Here is a 22853-nt window from a genome sequence, read left to right on the forward strand (position 1 = left end):
ACATATCCTTACTGTGTAATCAAAAGCAGTCTCGTGAAACCCAGCTATTGCACATGTTCTTGGTGAACCGGAGTCCTGCTCTGCCTGCAACATATCTTTTTTTAGCTCTTTTCCATTGGTTTTGTTCCCCTGGCTCCTGACAGAGCACTGGCCCTGAGCAAGGGCAAGAGCTGCGGAGGGGAGGAGCAGCTGGGTGGGAGAGTTCCCCCAGCAGGGAGCTCTACGAGCTGCTTAACTTGACAGCCACGTAGCTGAATGGATACACAGCTCTTGCCTTGGAGCCAGACCAGTGCGTGAAGAAGGAAAAGTTACTGTTTCATTTCTTGTGACAAAATAAGCAGTAAGCCAAGATCCCTGTGTGCAAGATGCTGTGCAAAAAAAATCACTGCTTCTAACCCTAATAGCAAGTAGGTACCATATATAAAGACAATCCAAGGGGATGTAGCACTTTCTAGACCTTTGTATGAGAATGTGAGAGATTTTATCCTCAGTTCCTCAAAAGGGAGATTTTGAAGAAAAAGGAATCAAAGAAAGGGCATATGCACAGTTAATTTGTAACCACAGATAGTTATAATTGACCAGAGGGAACAACACCCCAGTGATTCAGGTAATCTCAGAGCTAAACAATTAGGCTGTATCTCAGATCTAATCTCTGTAAAGGCAAGTGGCTAATAGGTAGGCATTTTCTGACACTGACCTCATGCCTATGCAGAGCTTTCCACTTGCTAATATAAAGATGCTCTTGGCCTTTGCCGTTTAGCTTCTGAGGTGTGGCTAAGATTTACTTCCAACAGGCTGACCACTCTTCTTCTTTCTTAGCATTACATATATCTTTGAATATCTTATATGTTAGTTGTACTCTGTTTTCATTTATTTTTGTACCCTACCATCAATATGTTTAGTATAGTTACTTTAAAGCCAGGTCTTTGAAGAAAGTTGTTTCTCTAGAGCTTGATTTTTTTACATTCATTTCTTTCTCTGGGGATCAACATGTAATGCTTCCAAATACATTAATTAATTGTAAGCTCTTTATTTATATACTTTTAATTTGCATTTGCATGGAAATGACTAGTTTCAATACCAGAGAGGCTAAGGCAGGAGTGTCTTCCCAAAGAAGTGGCAACTCCAGTGCAGTGGTCCTGTTTCACACCACCAGCACCAGGGAACAACTCAAAATCCCCTGAGAGTCAGCAGGGCTCATCATAGAATCATTTGGGCTGGAAAAGACCCTTAAGACCATCGAGTCCAACCATAAATGCCGGCTACTTGGCATAGTGGTGGCAGTAATAAGGACATTACATCTGAACTGAGCTCCCCCTGGATGAAAGTTGCTTCTGCTGCTCTGTCCTAGGAAAGAAACTAGCTTTGCCTGGTGTCAGGAAAATCAAATACAATTTAAAAGGTAAATAAAGACAAAGTACATAACTGGTGATTAGTAAACATCTTAAAAGGTCACAAGTCAGAGCTGTGTGGAGAGGAGATGCAAAAATGTAACTTTCTGAACCCCTTTAAAACTGGAAATAATTGTAAATAACTGTCTCCACAAATTCTCTTCCACCTGTGTGACTTTCCAGTTAGCCAGAGTCACTCCTTGCTATACAGCAGTTAGCTAAGCCACTGAATAAATTCCTGGTTTGTCTGATGTGTCTCGCTTTCTCTGCAAACTCTCATCCTTGCTGCTGGGTGGCCCATAGCCTCTTCAGATCTGAGATGCATCAGTGCATACAAAATTCCCTGGATCTAACACCAAAATTTAGTCACTGACATTCACAATAGTGTCTGTGACCCACGTGCAGAAACAGAGAAGTACAAGTTTCTGAAGAGAAGGAAATAACTGGTAGAGTAGGAGTTTGATCCTGCAGGGCACAAATGAGGATTATTGTGTACATTTCAACAAGGCAAATGTAATGAACAAAATAAGAATGCATGGACTAACTTATTCTTGCATGATTGCCCCTTCATAGCTCCTTAATGATGCATGACCATTATTATCAGAGGCAGATGGAGGAAAGTATAGCTAAGCATTCATCTGCACAAAGAGGATCGTGGTTCAGCTCATGGTTCCCTAAATGTGCTCATTCACTGCCCACAACTTGAACTTCTTTTAACCTGCATGCTGGCAAATAGGCGGGTGGAGCTGAGATGAACCTTCTGCTTAGGGCACAGGGATCTACTTCGTCTGCATGTGACCTGAAGTGCAAACCGTCATGTCCCTGGGACATATCACACAAGGAGCTGCTGGCTCAGAGAAGATGGGGTACATTCAGGCCTCAGAAATCACTGATTACACAGCAGATCTGCAAGTAAACAAGACCAGTGTAACTCTCATTCTTCAAATGAGTTATACTTATGTGCATGTACATCCTGAAGTAGCCTGTTGATTAAGATAGACTCCAGCATGTGCTTATTCATAAAAGATATTTCCAGTTATTTCAAGTGCAGAATGATGCCAGATAAATTTAATTTTTAGATCTTTTGCCATCCAACAGACAATTTTAGCTGGTTCTTACTTCATATTTCCTATTAAAATCATTCATGCTTTTGCAAGTTTATTTCAATGTGTTTTTTTCAGTTTCACATAAAAAGGCTTAAAAACTTTTAGACAAACTGTCCCTTTTCAGCAAGTCCTCAGCCTGCTGTTTTCTCATTAGCAATGAACACTTGGCTTGGAAGGTAGATATGAGAAAGGGAAAAATACTTTGCTGCTGAAATACTGCTTTCATTGAAGTAAAAACTTGGAAATTAAGCAGAATGCCAGAAGATACAGATAGATTCTAAAGCTAAATGCTTTCCAGTACTTTAAAACATAAATATCTGTTAGATGAAAGCACAAGACAAGAAAAAAGAAAGACATACGGTTTCAATGCTATCCACGTGAAGACAATGCCACTCTTAAAAATAGTTAACTTATGAACTTTCTGAATTAGATCAGACATTTTCCTGCCACTGAGGGGAAGAAGACACGATAATGCATGCTGCACAGTATGCAATACAGATAAAAATATACTTGGATGAAGCATCTTATATAAGTAAATAAGTTGTTTTACTGGTTCTAACAGCTATTTTTATAGGCATTTCTGTGTTTTATTGGTTACTTGGGAAGAGGGAGAGATGAGGTTAAAGAACTATAGAAATAGATGTTTAATGTCCCTACAACTGATTTCCTACAAGCTGTGTAAACTTTATAAACTTTTAAAAAAATGGATTTTTACAGTTTGAAATACTAGCTTTTCAACAGAACATTTATAAGAAGCTTTTTCTGCTTTTGGCTCTTGTGATATCTAACCAAGTGTTCACAAATCTCTGCTGCCTATCTCTGTGCTTAACATGTTAAAAACCACTGATTTATCTCATATTTCTTGCCCAATGCAAATATTCCCAAATGGAAACGTCAGCTAGACTGCAGATAGAAAAGCACTGGACAAGGTTTCTGGGGCAGCCAGACAAGATTGCACTAGATCAGGATTTTCCAAATTTCAGGAAATGATGGTGACCCAAACATGCTATCTCGGGGTCAGCCGAGCTCCTCTGGGAAGAGGGAAGAAAAACCTGTACCTGATTTTGAGTGCTTTCTCTTAATCCCCTGCAACCTTGTATCTGTCTACAGGAACGGCTCAGCCTTCAGTGGTTAAGGCATTGCCTTGTCTGGGGCTACTGGAGTCACTGGCAACCACCAGTTAGGGTCTGCTTTCACTCTTCAACTTTGGGAAAACTCATTTGCTGCTAAATCACTCTGGTATAAAATACTGTGTGACCCTCTATGAAGCATTTTCTCATCACCTTGGGAATCACAATCCACCATATGAGAATCTCTGACCTTGTCAAACATACTGATATGAACCTTCTGGGTACTTACTGTGTACAGGTTTGTGTCAGAAGTTTGGAGCTTATCTTCCATTCACAACTAATGTACAGGTGAAACAGGTGAAATCACTTGTAGATTTTTGATTCACAACTGAGGACATTGCAAGGGCTCAAGCATATGGTGCTGCATGACTATGCAGTTTGGCAGAGACCCTGCTGCTGCTGTCAGCATTCTCAGCCCATTTGTTCTCCAATGTCACTCATGTTGGTTTTCCTGTAATGCCGAAGCGCAAATAAAACTGCGTCCACCAAACATAAGCTCCGAGGTTTTGCTTTGCATAGTTCTCCACTAAACTTTTTGGCTGCCTTCAGTCATTGTAAGGAAAACAGAATTCCCAACATTTGATGTTCAAAAAGATTGCACAGAACTTTTTGGTAGGTAGAAGGGGAAGCAAAAAACCCCCACACAATCAATGAAAGAAACACTTTAAAAGCCCAGAAGCATCAGCATGGTGTCTAGGCCACATTTCTGGGTATAATTTTTCCTTTAGAAATTAGGTTTATATGTTATCTATACTCATGCTATTTACAGTACCAACCGGTAACACACATCTGTTTTTACAGCAGTGTGCAGCTATGTGCATTGCTGAGAGTACAGAAGTACAAAGGTTGTAAATGGAACACAATTCTTAGCTATTTATTGTGTTAAGATTACATGGTAATGCTGGGAAGTGGAGAGGAATGTAAAAATTGTTATCTTTATTTCCATATGCAACTCACTGTTTATTTTATGCAGATATAGCTATTGTTATTTTAATTTCTCATGGATTAGTCAATAATTCCTAACGGATAGTAAACCACAGCAAAATCAACTTAGTACTACAAACTGCACTCCTAATGAGCAGAACATTTACTTTGGTGTTTCCTTATACAAGTCATTCTTTTGTAACAGGAAGTCCCATGTTAAAAAAGGAAAATATTAACTGGAAAAATACAAGCTACTCTCTGTTTTGAGAAAGACTTTGAAGTCCTTGTAGAGCAGCAAAAGGATATGGCTGCGATTTCTTCCCATATCTGACTGTGGGAACTATAAATAGTAAACTAAAGCACTTAAAAAAAAACAAGAAAAAAAAATTATCTAAGAATAGTACATGATCAGGAAATGAAAAGGGACTTTACATCTTGACACACTCAGTCCTGTCTAGGGGAGCTACCTTGATCATTGAGCAAAGGTCAGAGCCAAGATGTATAACAAAAAAAGCTGAATTGTTCTCATGATTACCATAACACATACTTCTTTTTTCTCTGAGTTATTTTTACTTCTTCCCTGAATATAAACACATTAAGTTAAAATTACTTTATGGTAAACCAATAGAAATTTTTTGTCGAGAGTTTGAGGTGGTTTTCAACTCATAGTGTCTCTGTGTGTCTTTTATGCTGGACTTAACAGGAAAATGTCCCCTGATCAAAACATAGCTACAGCAAGAGTGACACAAGCCCATACAGCTCATGGGAGTTGAAAACATAAACCATATTTCCAACCTCTGTTGTTTTCTTAAACACAGCAGATAGGTGAGCTCAGTCAGTTCTCAGGCTGAGTGAACCTGTGATGTGAAGACTGAAATGCTGTCTTTTCATGCAGCATTCCATGAATTGACCATGGAATTGCTGCCATGGTCAATGCTAAGTGACCATTAACTTGAACTCTGAAAAAAATTTCCATGGCCTCTGTACATGCAATGGGAAAGTGATACCCTTTGCATTTCTGGGGTTTGCTTGTGTTTTGTTTTACCCTAATTTGAAATGCTGTCTATTTCTTAGTGTTGAATTCTTACAGTTCTGCATTTTTGTTCCTCTCCTGTCCCTTTAGATACAAATCCAAAACATTATACTTCAGACATCTAAACCCAAAGACTTTAATAACGTTTATGAGGATTTAAATAATGCTAAGAGCTTGCTTTTCATGTCCTCTAAAGTGCATGTCTTTCCCACCATCCTGATTATCTTTGAGTTTCTAAAGGGCCCATCACAAAGGGAGCTCTGAGTCAAAGGAGAGCAGCCATCTCCTTTTTACAGGATGCTACTTGAATGAAGACGAGACTTTGAAAAATGATCACTGTAGAAGTTTGCCCTGACAGCTTTTCAGGAAAGGGATTGATATCCAGGGCCTTGTATTAAAAACATGGTGCAAATGCTTCCGTTAAAAATGTTAATCCTTCCTAGCAGCTGAATTTATATAGGGAAACAGTCCCTGTGGTAGCAGGATCTCTTACAGAGCTTACTCTTAGGTGAGGAATGCTGACAGGGAATTTTATTCTGCACTGCAGTGACTCTGCAGTGGAATACCATGGCATCTGTTCCACTATATTCAGAATAAGTTGGATTTCCTCCTCTTTCTTCTGAAGTGTCTGGATATTGAGGTGAAAGAAACGAGGTTCATTTTAGCTAGCTCATACTCCAAGAAGTCAGCATTTCTTGATAACTTAAGGAGAAGCAAGGAAAATTCCAGTGCATGAAAAACCTCGCTCATATAGTGCAAAATCAGTTGGATTTAGGTAAAGGCATTTATATGACTCCTTTGAAAATCCTGTCTTAAACTCATGGAGTGATCAGCAATGTGAGAATGTATAAAAGAAATTAAACAGTAAAGGTGTATCCAACAAATTGAAACACTGAGAGTAAGAATCAGACTCTCCTTTGAAGGACAGTCATTCTGTGCTGACTAGTAAGTCAAAGCCCATGTGGCTCATTCCTGTTTAACCAGTATTTCTTACTGATATGGACTTGATCACTTTTTTGGTATTCATAGGCAACAAACAGTATACCTGAAGAGGGATTGCATTAAGTTAAGACACTGGGTAAAAGCTGTAAGATATTGGTCAATTATCAACCTTGTTTTCACTCTAATGGAGCAGAGGAAAATCTACACTATTATAATAACAGCTATTTGCTCAGCGGGTTTACTTAATGGAATGATAAGAATTAAGAAAGTAAGTCGTGCTGCCTTAGCACAGCAAGAAATAATTCCCATGGCTTGAAAAAGGATCTGAGAGGATAAGACTGCTAAATACAGCAATTTACTCAAGTAAGAGTTCTTAGAAAATCCATATATTATCAGCTGAAAGCACTGAAGTCACAATTACCAATTAAGAATACATATAGTCAGATGCTTATAAGCTAACTTCAAGGAGAGCACTTGTAACATGACACAAAAATAAAAACTATATTGTTGTTTTTCTTCTCATCATAATGGCTACTTACCAGTACACACAGTTCTGTGTACCAGTACACACATTTCATGAAGCCAACAGCTAAAAATGGTTATTTGTTGTCAGGAGTTGAGAATATAATTACACAAGTATAAACTTATAAATATTGTAGCACTTTTATTTAATCTCATAAGGAATCCAGTGCTGTCTGTATTTCTGATGTCTTTTTGTTGTTGTTGAAATAGATTAGATCTGGCATAGTCCCTTAATATTACAATAGGAAAACAATAGGAATAACTTAATAAGATTTTTGGTTGCTCAGATCCTCTGTTCCCTCAGTAAGGCCTATCTATCCACAATGAACAATGTGATACCTTGTCCATAGATTTTAAGTCTATGGTTCCCTAGTATAAGAGTTTTGTTATGTACATATCTGTCAGCCTACAGGATAATTTTGAAGTGTACTGTTCATAGCCTTCTTTAACTCCCTGATGAAATGCAATTTAATTTCAGCAAACAGTGTGTCCATGATTTCTGTACACTTTCACTGAAAACTAACACACTAGATATAAGGCTGCATTCTGGTTTATCAAAGGAAGGAGTGTGCCCCAGAAAAAAATAAACTGTAAAATATTAAAAATATTTGCATTGTTGATGCAAATCACACGGACGCAGTAGAGCGTCTAGGGCAAATTATGTTAATTTTGGAGCCAGTGCATTTGAACTAGAGAGACCTGAAAACCGAAGAAGATGCCAACAGTGATGTTGGCAGTCCAAGCACATACCCACAAGCACAAATCATCTAAATCACATACCAATGCCATGTGGGATCTGAGCTGCTGACTCCCTTCATGGCACAATAGGAATTATTTGGCCAGAACACCTTGGCAGCTCCTGTTACAGACAGGCATGAGGACCAGAACTGTCATCACTCAGTCAAAAAAGCACTCCTCAGGAAATGCAGAGAAGCTGAAAGTTTGCATTAAAAAATGGATGTCAATGTCCAACTATGTATATGAGCCCAGTGATTCATGTCATCGCCTGTCTCCAAAATCCAAGGCTTCCTAACCATTTCCCTGCAATCCTTATAGTGAACACAATGTAACTAATATGTTAGTCTAGGTAGAAAGCACTCTGCAGTGTATCAGGGAAGAATCCCATAGAAACAGATGAGCAGCTGTTCTAGAAAACCAAAGAAGCCTCTAAATTAAACACACTTTACTTTGATGCTGGTGAATAAAGCACTTTTGGTGCCCGTGGGATGCCTTTCTCTAAACAGAGGTCCCCATTGTGACATTCCTGTCCAGCTCAGTAACAACAGGGTTTTACTTTCTGTTTGATGAAGTTGCATGCTTTAAGTCTGACAACATCCATGATACCTTAATGCCCATCAGCACTTTGAACAAAGCTCTTTTTGTCACTAGAAAACAGTGCTGATACATTATTCATTTAGGAATAAAATTGCAGGTTATCAAATGGTGTTTTAGAAGGTGCCCTCAAACACTGAGTTTTATGGTCCAAAATTGAGATATTGAAACAGTTAATAATCTAGTTAAATATTAAACAGCATTTACACAGTACTACAATTGTGCAGGCAGTCACAATGCAGTCTAAATAATATCTAAATGAAAATTCTATTATTTCTGCTAGGTGTATGTCATTATTATTCTTACTACTCCCCTCTAATTTGTGGACCAAGAATCCAGTGATTTTACATAATGAACATTAGCTAACAACACAAGGTTTTCTATGTAGGAGAGCAAAAGAATGACTGACAGGGAATATAATAATGGAATAATTATCTGTTGAATAGTCCATTCAAAATATTCCTCAAAATATTAATAGACTTTAACTGAGTCTTCTCATGGTAAATTTTCAGTGGTGTCAAAGCCATTATCCTTAGCTGATAAAAGGCATCACATATAAAACACTGACTTCAATGAGTCTTTTTACAAACAATGGGAGAAAAACTTGAGAAGATGTTTAGTAACCTGATTTTAAATATCTGTTTTTAAAATCCTGGCTTCTTAATGACCTACACGAATGCAACTTTGCTAAACATAGGAGCTGCTGGGATTTGGATTAGTTAATTTGATGGACTAGCTAAATCACACTCTGGATGAACGTCTGTCATCTATTGGGAATACAGAGAGCCTAGGACAACTCAAATCCTAATTTAAATACTTCCTATAAGTGTTTAAATACTGAGTTATTATTAAGTGTTAGTGCTGAGTGGGATTGATCCATGCATCTATTCATGGTGAGGTGGGCCTTCCAGGCAAAGCACAGACAGATGACAGATCATTTTCATGTAACTGTGCTGCTGCTTCTTGACAGCTGGCAGCCTCTGCCTCCCCTCTCAACTTCAGAGTGTTCATCCCTACAGCAAAGCAAAAGAAACCTTGGCAAGGCCCCCACTGACACCAGTGGAACCAGTAGGCAGGTTAATGGCAGCATCCACAAGATCCAGTTGTCCTTTCAGCAGCAAATACAACTTCTGTAATACTTCAGAGACCACAACACAGAAAAAGTGCAGCCCCATGGATATTAGTGACAGTATTGACTGTCAGCTTCACCAAGTCACCTTTTCATTCACCTCTACAGCCCAGTTTTCCTACTGGAAGCTGAGGAATCTCCATACCACATGAATTGCTTGGTGTAGATATAACATCTTAATTCAGACCCTCACCTTGAAACAACCCACACACTTATCCAGCTGCTGCCACAGCTCTGGGAAACAGCAGGGAGCCAAGGCTCTGATGCACACCAGTTGTGGCAAAAACCATTTCTTTCCCTTTCTTTGAATTTTTAATGTCCCACAGGAACATGCTTCCAGAATAACACATTTCAGTACATCCATACGCCTGAACAGAAGCTACAGTGGTTAGTCAACCTTGTGGGAAGTCAGAATTGTCCTCTGACTTCATGTCACTCAGTGAACTGAGTGATAGCTGCTTAATTCTCTGCAAATGTATTCATTACATACTATCATATATTGCAGGTTTTGTTATGCACCTTTTTATAGCAAATGATGAAAACATAGAGATCAGATCACTTGAAATTTCAGCATGTCTAGTCTTCTGTGAAAGCATTTACCTTGTAAAATTAATGGTCTGCTGGTGGTGGTTAAATGAAGCCTTCACTATGTTATATATCACCTCTACTGACTGCTTCAAATAAACACGAGGCTCCATACTTCTGAAATTTGCTGCCTATATTTTTGTTCTTGGCAAAATTGGACACTTCTTCTATTATCTATCAAGCAAAGTTCCAGATGTGTTTGATGACACTTGAAAACTCATAAGTAGAGAATGTTTTGCTCATAATAATATTTACATGATTAGATACTTTTTTAATTAAAAGTAGCAGAAGACATTAGATCATACAAATGAAATAACCGCCTCATTGACTGATTTATTGGAAAGATTTAACAAGAACATTTTACTCCAATAATGGTGATAGCATTGGTTTCCTGTTTAATGTATGTTTTCAGAGATATTTAGCCCACAAATATTTCAGATCTATCTCAAGCATAATACCAAATTACTATGGGAGTGGAGGAAATAATCAGAAATACCAGATTTGAATTACAAATATGTCTTTTTCCCCTTTGAATCTCGGTTGGGAAAGTAAAAAAAGGGTTCATTTAATTAAATGTTAGACATAAACTGGAAAATGTAAAGAATGAACAAGTTAAATGATTCCAAAGCAGTGGTGTTACAAATAAACATAATAAGCAGAATAACAGACTATATAACAGTTTATATGTAAATATAACATTTATCTGTAAATAAAGAGTTTACATATGATTTAAAGTTAGCTGAAGCTCCCACATCATCATAATTCTTAAGGTAAAAAAATATTTGAAAGAAAGAAGTTACCAAATCCTAAGAAGCAATCCTTTCAGTAAATACTGAGAATAAACCACTGCTTCACAATTTATTTCATATCAGCTCTCTGCATGTATTTTATTCAGGCAAATTTTTTCAGTAGCAAAATATATTTTGCAGAATCAAATTTCTGTCATGATCAAAAGACTCATTAATGTATAAACTAATGCATTACTTGAGTCGATGAGTTTTATTTGAAAAAGCTTTGTCTTTGTGAAACAGTTTCTGCCAAATAAAGAAATAGCTACTTTAACCTCATGAACAGTGAATCGTTCAGCAATTAGAAGCAGATTGTCCCCAGGTTCCATGTAACTTGGCTAGGTTTATCTCAGTTTGCTTAATTTAGCCTGCCCCACATATAATCATCTGATTCTGATCATTGGTATCAAAGAAAAAAAAAAAGTGGAAAACAGTGAAATCTTTCTCACTGATTTGTAATCACAAACACGTGAAATGGGCATAAATTTTAAGGTGTTTTATTGCATTTCTCAGCATACCCTATGAAACAATCATGCCCTTAATGTCAAATGGTTCTGTAACCAGGAAGAACGTTGTACAGTCAGTGAATGAAATTACTTGGGTGTTACTCATGCTTGTATTACCACAGCCCTTATTTCTTTCCAAGTATTCATTACTACAGTGGTTCAAAAATAAAACCAACTTCACAGCCTTCTTTTAATTTAAAAGAGATTAAATAACTATCTATATGAGGAACATACCCTAGCTCCATAGCTATTTGTGCATACAAAACCAATTTAAAAGCAATAGAGCAAGCTGGCAGTCATACAACATAATAGCTCCTCATTTTATAATACTACCCAGAAGTCGTGCTCATGCAGACTAAACATTCTTCAGTGATTGTCAAGTCTTTGAGTTTAGCTGAACTATGAGAAATTTTGATTCAATATCTGCAGTAGAGACTGCAGACAAGATGGAATAGTTTGAGGTACATGACAGCTCTATCCTGAGCCAATTCTTTTGACATTTCTACAGTTCCAGTGTGGATCTGACAAATTAATACCCGAGGCAGGTTGTAACTTTGAAGTTAAATGCGCAATTATTCCAGTTGAATGTAAAGTATTTTCATAACATGAAGTGCCTGTGAGGCAGCAATTCATTTACAAGACTACAAGATAGAAAGTTTAACATAAGTCATGCAAATGGCATTTTAATCTTTTCCCATCCTGAACAGAAATACTTGCAGGGCGTCCTGGAAATCAGTAATATGACCATCCTCAAATGCTTTCCTTTTTCATAATTAGAATACCTGATTCTCCTATGTGGTTAGGAATCCCCTAGTGACAATTTCTCCAGTGCTCATGAAGATAAAAATTCTCTGTTTTAGAGGGTGTGTATGACAAATAAAATTAATGCCATTTGTAGGAAGAGGACTACATTTGAATGGTGGGTGAAACCAACAGAGCTGGACTGCTGTGCACCGAACCCTAATTATACTGTTCTGTATGTGATGTTAAATTTACACATTACAGACAACAACAAAAAAGCCCAACAAACACAGACATCTCTGAACAAATAGAGCAGCTCCCAAAAGAAAGCTAATAATTGAGGTTGAAATTTTGTAGCAGGAATTTTTGGCACAAATGTTTAGCTGATCACCTGTTACTTTTATAACTCAGTGCCTGTATGTTTGTGTACACACTGCATATAATTATATATCAATATACAAAACCATAAGCAGAGAGATGACCCATCCATCCATTATAGTCACACACAGAGTAAGTAAACCTTACCCAAGAAGTCTGTCGTTCCTTCTGGTAAAGAACAGCCTGAAATCTTTTCCACAAAGGAAAGGGATGGAGACAGATTCCACTAAGAGAGATCATTTGCTTTATTGGGAGCCAAGACTATCTTATTCTCCATCACTGTCTAGGTGGCAGCATATCTAAATGGATGTTTCTGATTTCTTGGGGGTTTGGTAAATTTAGGCTTTCAGTAAAAATTAATTTGTTGTGCTGTTCTGCATATACTACGGCTGTCTTGCAAAATAATCCTTTACACCTATATTTCTTTGCACAATATGAAATAATGTTCTGATCCATTGAACTGGGATGGAAATTCCCAATAAATCCAGAATTTCATTAGTAGTGCTAAAACCAATGCAAAAGATATCTCAGGGAAGAACAGCACTCTAATGTAAGGTATAAATAAAAACGAAGCAAAAGCTTTTCTATTTCCTACTGTCAACAACAGTGTAGTTTTGCAAGTTCGGGAGTAATAGATTTGCATTCAAGTTCCCCAAGAGCCTTGCTTGTAAATTCTCAGATGTACGTGCATGTGGCTTATGGATTACACTATCACCTATTTTATTTATTAGCTAGCTGTTCAAATTTTGAAGTGGCAAGGAATGGCAACCCATTAAATTTAATTCTTTGTTTACAAACTGCATGTGTATCACAACTCCATGGCCACAGATTTTTTCTTCAGTTAAGCAATGTTTAGTACTGCCTGAAAACTCCCCAAAAGACTCCTGGCTGCTGGCACCAGAGCCCTTCCCTAGTCTGTCTGTCAAGAAACAAGAGGACAAGGAAACCTCCATCAGCAGCCATGTTCAACAGTAATGCCAGATGTGAAGCTCTCAGTAACACTGAGTGAGATCCTGGTCCTGAGCAAATCAGTGACCCCAGACAGATAATCCGCCTGAGACGTTTATAATGCAAGTATGCTGCTAACCATGTTAGCATTAATGTGCATCTAGGGAACAGAAAGCCTATACTTATCAAGACATTATAGACGAAGCATAGACAGTATAGTATAGCAAGCAGTAAGCTGCATCTTGAAATATTTTTGAATCAGTTGCTAATATGAATTAACATGTCAGTTCATATTCTATTGCCAGTTATGTTAAGGCACTGTCCTGAAAATGGTTGGTTGGATATAATAAATCAGACTGGCCCTAAATTTCTACTTTAAGTAAATATGTTGTGATCTATCCTATAGAATAATCTTGGGGCAATATCTTCCTTTGCATTTAGAGTTATTTTTTAAGTTATTTTTTCTCTTTCATGGTTATGAAGCAGAAGAAAGTAATATTGAAGCAGATGGTCACGGCAGAACATTGATTTCAAATAGGAGAGTGTGAGTCAACTTGTATCAAAATGCAGACAGGATAGATTAGGAAAGAACAGTGACCCTATGATCAGGAATTCAGAACTCACAAGAAATGGGACCCTGTGAATGCTTGTGGATGTTTCAGAGAAAGTGGGAACAGGTGAGGTTGCCATGGGGAGCCCAAGCAGGCAGCACTACCCAGAGGGAAAGAAACAACCAGTTTTTCTGGTGTGGGGGAAAGGCTGCAGCATGGCCTCTGTCCCACTTACTGCGATTCTTCACAAGGAAGTGCACACATAAATCATGCCATTTTTAAGAACAAGTATTATAGCACCTGAAATGTTAAATGCAGTAAGTACTTTATTAAAATTAAAAAATGCAGATTTTTTCCTTTCAGAAGCAATATATAAATGCAGATAAGGGCTGCACCTTGAGGAAGAGTCTAGACTAAATCAGCAAGAGTTCCTTACCTTCCAGAGGTGTTTCTGTATGTGTGGCAAGGCAGAAAAAATGCAGTATTAATGACTACAAAGTCACACTTCCTGTGTCATTCCTTCTGTGAAGATCTTGTAAGGAAGTCTGAATCTTGAGACACGCAAGGTTATTTTGTTTGCACTTAGACACTTACTATATATTCAGATTTCTGCATATTGCTGTATCACTTTCAAAGATATTTGGCCAGGTCAATTCAGACACCCTGGGGAAAATACTTTAAAATGAAGCAATTAAAAATTATTAGATAGTAGATAAAAAAGCAAGCTTCTGTGTTCATCTTTGTGCATATATTCATAGAGTTTAAAGCAGGAAGCACCATCAGATATTGCTGTCTCATGGCCTGATAAACTCCTGTTAACATGATCTTTTGGGAATTACTAATATGTGACTTGCATTTAGTTAGAGCCTATCCTTCTGAAGATTATTGATTCTTTAGATGAAGGAAATGTGTGATCATAAGCACATGACCTCCAAAAGTAACTCATTCTAGTGGTTCATCTAATAACATCTAATGTTCATCTAAGGTTCATCTAGCATGCCTCATTTGAATTTGTCTGGCTTCAGCTTCTAGGCACTGGTTCTTCTTATGGCTTTTTCCACTAGGTTAAAGAATCTGTAGTATGTATTTCTTTTTATGCAGCAGCTATTTGTACATGGTAGTAAAATCACTTCTTTTCCTGCCTGCTTTGAGTAATGTTGCAAGAGAGCTCCTAAAATAATTTTTGCTTCTGTTTATAACATTTTCTGGTTTGCTAGTTTTGTAGCTTCTTGTACCATGCTTTCATGATCCATATAACTTTTTTTTTAAATTGCCACTTGTTTAATGTATTACATAAACCAAACACTCCCTTTGCTTTTTCTTGGAATAGGTATTTCTCTTTTTTTCTCATTTTCCTCACATGTGACAGTAAATACACATGTGCACATAGATCTGAATGTACTTTGGCTCAGGAGATGCAAACCGCACAATTTAAAAAGATGAACTTATTCTCCTCTGTATTAAAGTTCTAACTTTTGGACTTCCAATTTAGGAAGGAGCTGAAGGGATGTTCATTGTGAGATTAGACAGGGAATGATTTTATAAGTGGACATAAAATCCATGCCTCATAATTTGGAACCTTTTATTGTGTGATTTACTAAGCTTTTGTTGGAGCTTTGTTTTGGTTTAGGCTGTTATCACTTTAATTTGCAAAATTTCTTATTCTGACAATTACTAATATCATGTGGGTGGAGAAAAAGATGCTGTTTCTCCAGTTCCCACAGAAAAACTACAGGGAGTAAAAGACATCCATGCAGGGAAACCAATGCCCTGTCTCCTGGGGTTCTGTTAAACTGACACAGCTTAAATTTTCTTTAGGCTGCCAGAGAGCAAATAAACATTAAAACTTCTGATTTTTCCTTTTGTTCTCTGTAAATAAAGGAGCTGCATAGATACTCCAGTTGAAATACTTGACTATTCATTCTGTAATAGCTCTTTTATAGCCCACTGTGGATAATAATGATGTAATTGCAGTCCTTTTAAGGCTACATTGTCTACATGATAAACTAGCAATTACCTGATTAGAAAAATTTTGGAGACCAATTTCTAAGTATACAATAGACCACAAGTCTGGTCAGCCATGCAATTATGGAACCAGAACTCATGCTGTTCCTTATCAAAATTTATCTAAAAGCAGTGCTTTGTGCATGTGCAAAATGTAGGTTTAAAATCTGGCCATCTCAGTTTCCTTTAATAATATTAAACAGTAGTAGATGTTAGTTTGGGTTGAAAATTGTTTTCTTATTTTGTCCATTTATTTTTAAGTTCATTCTAGTTTTACACTAACATAAACCTGCCTTAGCAGTTGATGCCGCTGTGAAATGCTTTTAACCTATCTCATTTGGAGGAATAGAAATGTATCCAGCTTTGCAGATGATTTATTGCTGTGTGAGATTGGAGTAACCTTCCTAGAAGGTGGTTCTTGAACTGAGCATGCAAGAATGTTACTAACATGTTGATCCTCTATTTTATATGTTTCCATGTTATACAATCTAAAAATACAATACCCATTTCACTGTAGTAAGAACATTCCCTGTTAGAGAGATCATTAAAGTGTTGATAATGCTGAAACTGGTGAGGATGGCAGATGTGATGAGTAACAGACACAAATGAGCTGGAAGTTTCATGTGCTCAATTGAAAAACATCCAGCAGGTTGGACATACTTGGAGCAATTCTGCCCTGCCTTTCCCATGACAAGGAGCAATGGACTGCCCCAGGGAGGGGAGCCTGGAGAACTAGATAGACTCTGGCTCAGTGCCTTAAACACATGAACCTTCTCCATCATATACGAAGTTTTTAGGTTGACTTGAGGTAACTTGAGGTAATTTCTGTTAGAGTGAAGAGATTCCAAACCACTTAGAACAAACCTGGAAAAAGTATTACAGTAAAAAACAAACAAACAAACAAACAACAACAACAAAACAATCAATCAAAAAAACCCAAAAAACAAAACCACTAACAAGTTTCATTCAACTTTCCTGAAAAATTAAAATCACAGAAGTACAGAAAGAATTTGAATAACCTTCTGGGTCCAATGGGAGCTTACCTGTGTCTATATTCTTCAGTCTCTCTTCAGTTAAGGGTTTGTTGGACATGCAGTCAGTAGCATCACATGATTGTAACCCGCAGTAAAGCCTTCAGGACAGAAAAATTAGAAAGTTGGAAGTCAGAAATAAAATCAGATCCTCTTTGTGTGGGGAAACATTTAGGTAAAGCATTATAAGTATATACAGGGGGAAAATAATCAATTGGACTGTAACAACACAAGAACTGAAGGAAGAAGTGACCCAAAATTAGAACCAAGGTAAATGTGTAAAAGGAAACAGGAAAGCAAGGTCATACCCACAGAAAGTGGAAAGAGGTGACTCAGATGTGGGATACTCTGTTTTAGCATCTGATATCTGTGGCAGAAAGCCTTAAGTAGCATGGGTCTTGTCTGGACAGTCTGGCAGGGAAATGGCTTCATGACCTAGAGACTAGCATGCTCTGAAGAGGGTACAGGGTCTTGGGGAACATCTCTACCCTGGTGAAAGCAAGGCAGCTGCACTTCTGTTCAGACTGTGTACATGTGGTCTCCCCGTGGTGACAGAACTAGGGATACCTAATGCTGGTGGTGCTAGAAGCAACAGGCAGAAGGTGGCTGGGCATGGGCAGCTGCAGCAGGGGTGCCATAGCTCCTGCCCAAGCAAGTCTGTGATATAGCTGTGGTGGGATCACCTAAATTTTATTGTAGGCAAAGTTTCTGTGCAAATACACTTTCCGAGAACACAAATAATCTCTGCCATTTCTTTTTACTTTCAAATTAGAAGAGTAAGCAACATCTGTGGGAAGAGTAATCACCCAGTGCTTAGGAACCATATATCTGCATCTGAGCTGATCTTACTTAGACACTGTGCCACTGTTGTTAACAGCTTTTGTAAAGTCTCAGGTCACTGACTATTGCACACGAGTGACCACAGTATCCAAAAGGCAGTGCATGTAAAGATTTGGAAGGGAAATTAATTTAATTCCAACTTCCTTTTTTGCACCTGAACCATAATAATAATAACAACTATAATAATTCTATAATCCAATTGAGTTTTTAAAAAACTCTGTCACAGATGTTTTAGTGGTGCGTGTATGAGATACTGACATTTACATGTACATTTTTGTAAAGCAAAACCATACCAGCTTCAATGTCAATGAAAATATATGATTCTATATCTTGGGATTTGCCTGTGTCCTGGGAAGTGCCCCTGGAACTGTTCTGCAGTAAAACAATTTCTGGACTGGATCTCAAGTTGTATTTGATGGTGGAGTTTCCCACTTGTGATAGAAACAGGCTATTCTCCTACCATGCACATTTGTGAGTTCATGAACTACCAGAGGAAGTTTTCATATTGTGAACATCTGTTTTTTCCCCATTCAGCTGCACAACTACAGCTGGGAAAGACATGAACTGAGCATTTAGTCATTTCTAAAATAAAAATAGACATAGTCTATGACTTTGGACTTTGGCTATGAGCCTGAGACCATCATATAAGGCTTTTTATTCCACTACATTGCATTACATTAATTTACCTAATTACAGGATCCTTATTTAAGAAAGTATTTGAAAAGAATAGAATAAAGAGCACAATCTTTTATGATAAATTAAAACACCTTTTTAATGGGCAGTCTTCCAAAACCATATAGTTTTTGTAGTACTAATCTTCAATCATTGACTAGCCAACACAGACAGCATGCATGGATCCAAACAGTTGAAAAACTGGCACACTGCTTAATCTTTTTTTCTGGAAGCAATAATTTCTGGAAGTCATTTCATGTAATAATGTAGCAGTTCAGGTGTGGCCTGTCCTCTCCCATGTAGATTTAGCACTGAGCAGTACAATAATCTATAAGAAAAAATAACTAAGAATTAATTATTTTGAGTAATTTTGTTTGCGAGCTAATATGGTGAATAGAAGAGTTTCATGCATTCTTATGAGGAAATAGTGGTATCAGGCAAATTTATCCAGTGGACACTCAAATGGAAAGAGTGCTTTCCAACCCATACACCTCTGCTACATCACTACTTCCCTGTCTGGGAGATCTGCAGCTCTCCCAAGTGAAAAGGGTATGAACCAGGAGTGGGATCAAGGAGAATGAAATTATTTTCCCCATGAAACCAGCAGAAAATTTTGAGCAAGTTTAACCCAGCCTAGAAAGAGCAGAGGAGTGTGGTCCCCTAACCACTCATCTCCCAGTAAGTCCACCCCCATCTCTCCACCTTCTCTTCCTCTCTGTAAAACTCAGGAAGAGATTTGAGATTGACAGCAAAAATTCCCTACCACAGGGCAAAAGTTCACCTCTGCGGAAGACAGAGCTGCTCTGGAGCAATCCCAGATTACCGAACAAATCTGTGCCAAACAGAACAGCCACTGAAGATATCCCTGACCTCCTCTCAAGTGAAAAGTGGAGCTCTGTGACCTGTCTCCTCTCACACAGATGCAGTATGACAGACCTGTTTTATTTGAAAATAAAAAAGAAAATAAAAACTCCCAAGTACTCATTTTTTGCATTAGGGAGAGAATGAAAAAAAAATGAACAGCATGTGGTAGATATTAGTCATATTACTTAGTATGCTACTTACTCTGACTTTTCTGTGCTGGCAGGCATTGGTGTTAAAGCTTGTATAATCTGTTTTGAAAATTCACCTCGAAAACAGAAAGTGGGGATCAGGCTTTCTTCTTTAATATTTTCTCATTAGTGAGTTAAACACTGTTTCTATTTTTAAAATGTGTGAGTAAAATACAGGGTGTGTGAGAAGTCACCACAGGAGTGAAATGGGAACTTGGACCAAGATAAGAGTGTGGTAATCATTTCTACCTACTGACAAGGATCAGCTGTCCTCCTTCCTCCTAATCTGCCTCCTTCTGCTCTTCCTACCCCACTTCCTACTCTCCTACTGTTCTCTTGTTGTGAATTCTTCCATATGTTTCTTGTTTTTACAATTCATCCCTCTTCTGGAGATTGGAGTTAACTTAGATCATCTTCAAATATCTTCTCTTGAAATACACTTCTGAGATGCTTGCAACTGGGAAATCATGAGTTGTATCAGCATAAGAGAGCAGAGTATGTCTGATGATAGATAACTCTATGAGTTATCAGTTACTGTAGATAAGAAAAGAATTAATTGAGTCTTGCTTCAATAGGGAATTATATTTTGCTGATTATTTAGTTGCTCCTTGTCTGCTTACAGGAAGCTAATAATTCACCTATTAACTTCCTATGTTAAAGAAATAAATAGTCATTCATACATACACACATACATTTTCAGACCAACACATGCTACCATTTGGAGGTTCTTGATATTGACACCTCTGCCCAGACCTGTGAAACAAATGTAATGTATGCAATTCAGAGGAGATTTTATTCTTTCTGTTTCAGGAAGAACAAGCTGCTTCTGTCCTGCTTGCTCTGGCAAACCACAACAAGCACACCCACCCTATTTCTTTAGCTGAGATATGAACCCAGTACAAAAGTTAGTGGAACAACTGGTGCCCTATTCACAGGAAGAAAGGTTCATGAGCAAAAATCACTTTTTTGAAAGATGTGGATGTATGTCAGCACCACTGCATTACTTCATGTAATGTACAATGTACAATGTTGCCAGCTAACAGAAGGGAGAAACTGTGTGGTGTTCACAGAATCACAGAATGGTCAGGGTTGGAAGGGACCTCTGGAGACCATCTAGTCCAACCTCCTGCTAAATCAGGCTCACCTAAAGCAGGTTGCACAGGATCATGTCCAGGCAGGTTTTGAGTGTCTCCAGAGAAGGAGACTTCTCTAAGAAGGAGTGTTGAATCGCTACAGGAAACAGTGGTGGAAGAAAAGGGTGATGGACAGAAAATTAGGTCCTACTGCAGCTGTGATTAGTGAGAAGAAAATATGCAAAATCATGTATTTGATACATCTGCCTCTATGGCTCCCAAGACTGGAGCATCTGCACAACCTCTCCTGCTTTTACTGCCAAGATTACAACAGCTGCTGTGAGAATCACTTTATTTTCCTGCAGTACAGATAATTAATCTTTATTCAGCCCAGTTATTTCTACCAAGTATTGCACAAGATTTGAATGCCCACACAGATTCAACAGATAGCATTTCTCTGCATATTTATCAGCAGAGTGCACAATGGTATAATGAATGTGTTAAGCTTCTTTTTGAATAGCAACCCTAGTGTAAAAACCCTAGGTACCACTAGCGACAATGCGTGAGCCACAAGTACCCTAACTCTTCTGCACAGCAGTTTGGACAGGACGTATGACATATCTGATCCAAAGGGAAACACACAGAACTTGAACATGAACATGGCTTAACTTTCCCCATTGACATCTCTTCCACGTGCTAAATGTGGCTGTACCTCCTTTAGTCTCAGTGGGTCAGCTCCTGAAATTGTGTTAAGACGACTGTAACTGCAGCCTTTAGTTTTCTGGGGTTTGATTTTTTTTAATAAAATAGATACCTTGAAAGCCAATTGAACCATATCTTCTTTTCCAGTGTTTAAATTTCTCAGAATCTGGGATACACTAACAGAAATTGTACCTGGGAGGCTAAAAAATCCTAGACAACCATCTGCAGCTTAATCACACAACAGGCCCAAGGGCAGCTCCAGGGACACCAACAGAACTGCCTCGGGAATCTGTGGAGAAACCAGATGCTTCGATACACAGGAGAAGTCTTTGCCATTTACACCCCTGAGGCTTTTCTGTGCTTGGAGAGGAATCTGTACCAGGGCCAATACACCTGCAGCATCCCTCTCTTAAAAAACACGTAGTATTAAAGGACATCTCAAGTTCAAGAGCAGGAAATAAATAAATAAGTGGATCAATGACTGAAAAAAGAAATTAATGTTTCTGGAGTTACTGCTTTCATTTTCCCAATGACTAGCTAAATAAGATGGCAATGGAGATAACAGGCTCCTCGCAAACTACAAAGCAGCATATGAAGCAGGCAAAGGTTCCAGGAAACATTTGGACATGCTCTGATTCCTTCTAAAAGAGTACAGATTGGTGAGAAGGTCACTCCTTGGTTAGTGGCGAATTTTATCAGCATTTAGTTTCAGTGTATGAATTATGTCCATCTAATTAGTAGGTTTTGTGCTGATTTCTTTATGGCTGTGAATATCTTATTGCAGAGGATGATTCTTACATTCTTGAAAAGAGCTCTGGTGGAACTAAGAGCTTGCTCCAGATTTCAGTGTTGAAAAACACTTATGCTGTGTATTTGTCTAATGTTCATTCTTATCTTTGAGCTTGCTTTGATTTTGGATGTTCAAAATTCAGATTCACCTTTTTACACCATGTGCCAGCCACTAGACTTCTACAGCTGCCTAATGGGAAACTATCACCACAGCAATCGTTCATCTTCATTTGTTTAAATGCCACCTTTTCCCCAGTATCCTCTGCTAACTCATTCTCTCATGTGACTACCAAGAGGTCTCAGATTATGATGATGGCACATATCCTAAGATTGTTTGACGTTCATCCTGTCCTTCTGATTCCCATTGGACAAACTGCCAAAGCTGGGTCTGGAAGATTTTTATTCTTTTTTATTTCAACAGCTGTGACACTGCCCATCAAAATATAAAAGTCTTTTCCTAAAATAGAGTCCCAAGAATAGCTCAGATCTGTTACCAAATTCGCAAATCTGATATCAGCTCAGAACCTTTAGAAAGTAAAGAATGTATTTTTCATGCTATAAACTGCAACTGCACATCTTTTTATGTTTACATTTTTTTTCATGAGCATTTTTGCAGGTTTATTCAAAGTAATTTACCAATTTGTATTAGATTTATGGATCAAGCACAGTGAATTAGTTGTTTCA

General features: G+C 37.9%; 1 long non-coding RNA gene across 3 annotated transcripts in view; it reads right to left on the minus strand.

The window, feature by feature from the left end:
- The window catches only part of LOC130154180 (uncharacterized), a 69028-nt gene extending 51768 nt beyond the window's left edge, over positions 1 to 17260 (minus strand). For all 3 annotated transcript variants that reach the window (XR_008823625.1, XR_008823623.1, XR_008823624.1), the window contains exons 1-2: positions 17054 to 17260; positions 14601 to 14681 (exon numbers count right to left, since the gene is read on the minus strand). This is a non-coding gene — a long non-coding RNA (uncharacterized LOC130154180). The remainder of the gene's footprint in view (positions 1 to 14600; positions 14682 to 17053) is intronic.
- Positions 17261 to 22853: the final 5593 nt, after the last annotated feature.

Source organism: Falco biarmicus, chromosome 8 (genome assembly GCF_023638135.1).
Source record: "Falco biarmicus isolate bFalBia1 chromosome 8, bFalBia1.pri, whole genome shotgun sequence".
Taxonomy (NCBI): domain Eukaryota; kingdom Metazoa; phylum Chordata; class Aves; order Falconiformes; family Falconidae; genus Falco; species Falco biarmicus.